Source organism: Leuresthes tenuis, unplaced genomic scaffold, assembly GCF_036924035.1.
Source record: "Leuresthes tenuis unplaced genomic scaffold, fLeuTen1.0.hap1 SCAF_11, whole genome shotgun sequence".
In the NCBI taxonomy this organism is placed as follows: Eukaryota; Metazoa; Chordata; class Actinopteri; order Atheriniformes; family Atherinopsidae; genus Leuresthes; species Leuresthes tenuis.
The window spans coordinates 28,678,976-28,683,868 of NW_027325365.1; the positions used below are offsets into that span (position 1 = coordinate 28,678,976).

The 4,893-nt window shown below is 41.0% G+C and overlaps 1 non-coding gene across 1 annotated transcript; it reads left to right on the forward strand.

Moving 5' to 3' along the window:
• Positions 1-2,426: 2,426 nt before the first annotated feature.
• LOC140318717 (U5 spliceosomal RNA) lies at positions 2,427-2,541 on the forward strand. The gene has a single exon (XR_011917868.1). It is a non-coding gene; the product is annotated as a U5 spliceosomal RNA (small nuclear RNA).
• Positions 2,542-4,893: the final 2,352 nt, after the last annotated feature.

Below are 4,893 nucleotides of genomic sequence, written 5' to 3' on the forward strand. Positions count from 1 at the left end.
CCTTTTCTCAAATGGAGTTCATCTTGTGCTAGTTGGAGGATGCATTTTTAGGATGGTAAACAGTAAACCCAATATTTCCCATTTCTTCCATGATTCTTTTCAGTCTTGACTTAATTATTCCATTGTGTCTCTCCACGAAACCTGCTGATAGTGGATGATATGCACAGTGGTTTCTAAGGTCTATTTTAAGTTCTTTGCGATCAGTGAGATGACATTGTTACAAAGTGTGTCAAATTATCACTGAAGATCTTTTCAGGAATTTCAAATCTAGAAATGATTTATTTTACCCGTGCTTTTGCTACTGAGAGTGCATCTGCTTGTGCACATGGAAATATTTCAGTCCATTTGGTAAAAACCTCTGTTGTCACTGATCAGAATCGTTTCCCTTCACATTAATTTAGTTCAATGAAATCTACACAATAATGAAATAATGAAATCCAAACAAATATGTTGAAAAAGATATACTGGTTTAGGGAATTATCTTCGTTTTGGTCTTAGATTGCCCTGTGGATTGTATTTTGCACATATTTCACCTGCTAGACAAAACTTTGGCAGTATGGTTTTCCTTCCGGTCATTCATACGAGTCTATTGTAGATGGCAATTAAATAACATCTAATAATGCTAAAATATTTGTAGTTTATACATTTAGCTGTGGATGTCAACATACCTGTTTTTCCAATGCTGTGTTAACACATGTACAGTTGAGAAGGCATGCTGACTGTCAGTGTAAACATTAACAACCTTTTTGTTATTTAATTTACAAGCTTCAGTTAAAGCTACCAATTCGACTGCTTGAACAGAGTAATTTTTTGGTAGTGGTTGTTTTAAGAAAACTTCAGTTTCTGTTACTACTGCAAATCCTGTAGCATTTGTGCCATCAGGGTTTTTTGCTTGACCTGTCGAATAAATATAGTTATTTCTGCATTTCCATAACGTATATCAGTTACGTCTGGCCTGGGTAAAACACTGATGGTTATTTCTGACATGCAATCATGAGGCTTTCCATCTGTGGGGTAGGTAGCAGTGTGGATGGATTAAGTGTAGCACATCTCTCGACAACAAGGTGTGGCTGTGAAAGAAGAACAGTTATGTAGGAGAGATGCCTGGTAAAGATATTTTGTTAAGTAACCATATCACAGTCACTGCATGAGGTACCTTAAGTGTTAATGGGTGAAATAACACCATAATTGTTGATGCCTGCACTGCCAATGGCTTCTGGCCATTGATTCAAAATTACGATCTCGTCACTTTGTCCCCCTTTCAGTGGACACTGGCCCCTAATTACCGCAATTCAGCAGGGGGTCTTTCATTAGGAGTACTGGACTCCCCCGTGCACGGTTTCAGCTCCGACCCTGGACGGCGGAAAAAACGTCGAGATCTGGTTTGAGAACCCAATTGTTGAGAAAATTCTCTCAATGAGACTCAGAGTTGCTGGAGTCAGTTAATGCAAAGGTTTAATCTTGCAGCAAGCTCAAGAATGTGTGTGTGTATGGGTGTATGTGTGCGAACGTGTGTGTGAGAGTTTAAAGAACCTGTTATCCACAGGCAGGTCTTAACTAGTATGGCACGGGTCCAGCCTGTCTCATCTTTTTTGGAAGGTCCAGCGCTCGGCCGTAACCCTTGTCTGTTTGGACTCTCACATACATTCGGTTAATCATAGAAAAACGAGAACAAAACTTTTTAGCCCCTTAAATTCATAAAACAGACATGGTGCAGTTATTTCCATTCTAGAAAATAAGAGTAATCACCACCATTCCTATAAATTCTGGATATTCTAACAATCTGAATCTTTTTTAAATGTTCGATGAAGCCCTTTGCTGTTCTGTTTAGAGACTCAGCTGATCATAAACCAAGTTTTGCTCTTGAACCAAGCTTCTAAACTCTTCACCTTTTTCATTTCTCAGTTAGTATTCACTTTAAAACTGATTAAAAGAAAAAAATAAATGAATGCCTATCAACAAATGTGGGATCTAAACTCTAGTGCTTCCTCTAAAATAATTTCCTTTCTCAATTCAGAAATGTGTGTGTGTAAGTCACAACACCCGTGACACCAAAACGTCTTTCTTTTCTCTCTTTTCTCTACACTCTGCACTGTGAGCACACACACCAAATCAGAAAGGCTTTTTTCTCTCTTTTCTACATTATGGACTGTGGGGACACAAAACCGCTCTCTCTTTTTTTTTTTGATAGTGTGCCAGGGCGTTGTCTCACGTATTAGATTATGCTTAAGATACGAGAATCTCTTTTCTCTGTCTTTTGCACAGAGTAAAAGACAAGGCAGCCATCGAATAGGGCCCGATTGTTCCTACTTGGTCAGCCGAGGAGCAAGGGGGGGGAGCAAGCGTCTCAACCAAGCAAAGCTCACCATGGGGAAGGTGGCTATGCCAACTAGCCTGATGCCCTGCTCCCGCAGTGACGGATAATCGTACTCTGGTTTCTCTTCATAACGTACAAGTCTTTCGCCTTTTTACTAAAGACCTCCGTGGAGAGCAGCACTAATGAGTTGTTTCTATTTTTGGCAGGCTTTACCTTTGCGGATGAAGCCCTTTCTGTCTGTGCAAAAGAAATCTTGTTACTGTGCAGAGTGATTTCTCTGAGTAGAGTCACCTTACTTGTTGCGACTGTGCCGATGTTCGAAGCTGGAGTGAAAAGTTGTTGCTTGAATGGTGCTCGCTGGAGTATGCGGGAGTGCAAAGTTATACCATTTAAAAGGGCTGAAGAGTGCTAAGTACAGCGGGTGGGCGGAGGTGCAAAGTGAAACTCTGGCCACCTATGGCCATAAAAAGAACACCGCTACAAGTGCGCAATGTGCCAGGAAGGGCCCTCGGACATGAACCAGTGGAATGTTATCGCCTTTTGGCTGAGATCAAGAGTACAGAAAATAAGCTCTGTTTTACGAGTTATGCACGAATTCGGATTCTCCTATAAAACGAATTCCTTAACTCAAACCAAGTTAAGACTGCTTTGTCCTTGATATTTATTCATGTCTAATCAAGTTTCAACGATAAACAACGTTGTACTTTGTAGAATGAGAAAGAACTTCTTCAGCAATAAGCATCTCTCGACATATGACGAAATAGAGATTTTGCTATAAAACTAATAATTAATTCCTTCTATCAGCCTGACTTAAAACTGTTTGTCCTCCTTATTTATCCACTTCAAATCAAGTTTCAACAATTAAAAAAATGTTGTAGTTTGAGAAAGAACAACTTAATCTTCAGCAATCAGAATAAAAAGAGGGTAAGAAAAGGTGCAAATGCCAACCATACATCACTAAAAGGTGGAGCGGAAGTATTCGGCTGCAAGTAGGTGTGAATGTTCGACCATAATTTGTAAAAAGCGGGTAAGAAAAGGTTCGAATACCCGACTATATATCAACAAAAACCGGAGGAGAGGTCTTCGGATGAGAGTGGGTGAGAATTTCCAACCATAATCTATAAAATGCGGTGAAAAAAAAGGTGTGAATACCCCATAGAACACTAAAAGGTGGAGCGGAAGTGTTCGGCTGCAAGAAGGTGTGAATGTCCGACTATATTTGGTGAAATGCAGGTGAAGCAAGGTCTGAATGCCCAACCTTACATCATCAAAAGCGAGATCAGAGGTGTTTGGCTCCAAGAAGGCCATAGTTTGCCAAAAGTGGGTAAGGTGCGAATGACCGACTAAATATCAACAAAAGTGGAGGCGGAGGTCTTCGGATGAAAGTGGGTGTGAATATCCCACCATACAAGAATGGTGGAGAGGAAGCTGTGAATGGCCGACCATAGTAAAAAGCGGGTGAGAAAAGGTGCGAACCATGTATGTCAAACCATACATGATCAAAACAGGGAGCGGAGGTGTTTGGCTGCGACAAGGTGTAAATGTCCACCAATAATTAATGAAAAGCAGGCAACAAGTAGGTTCGAATGCCCAACCATACATCATCAAAAGCAGGAGTCAATGTGTTCGGCTACAATAAGGTTTGTATGTCTGACCATAGTTTGTAAAAAGCGGGTAAGAAAAGGTTTGAATGCCCGAACATACACCATCAAAGGAGGGAGCGGAGGTGTTCCACTGTAAGAAGGTGTGAATGTCCTGGTAAAAAGCGGGTAAGAAAAGGTTAAAATACCCGACTGTACACAATCAATAGCGGGAGCGGAGTTGTTCGGCTACTAAAAGGTGTGAAAGTCCGACCATGGTTTGTAAAAAGCGGGTAAGAAAAGGTGCGAATGCCCGACAATGTATGATTAAAAGAGGGAGCGGAGGTTTTCGGCTGAAAGAAGTTCTGAATGTCCAACCATAATTTGTAAAAACCGGGGAAGAAAAGGCTCGAAAGCCCGAACATACACCATCAAAAGAGGGAGCTGAGGTGTTCTGCTGTAAGAAGGCGTGAATGTCCGATCATATTTGGTAAAAAGGGTAAGAAAAGGTTAAAATTTCTGACTGAACACAATCAAAAGAAGGAGCAGAGTTGTTCAGCTACAAGAAGGTGTGAAAGTCCGACCATGGTTTGTAAAAAGCGGGTAAGAAAAGGTTCGTATGCTCGAATATACACAATCAAAAGTGGAAGCGGAGCTGTTCGGCTTCAAGAAGACATGAACGTCCGACCAAAGTTTGTAAAAAGCAGTTAAGAATAGGTTCGAATATCCAACCAAACATAATCAAAAGCGGGAGAAGAGCTGTTCGACTGCAAGTAGGTGTGAATGTCAGATCATAATTTGCAAAAAGCTGATGAAAAAGGGTGAGAATGCCCGACTATACACCATCAAATGCGGGAGCGGAGTTGTTCGGCTGTGAGAAGGTGTGAATGTCCAACCACTATTGCTGAAAAATGTGTTAGAAAAGGAAAGAATGCTGGTCGATACATCATCAAAAGAGAGAGAGGTGGTGTTCGGCTGCAAGTAGGTGTGAATGTC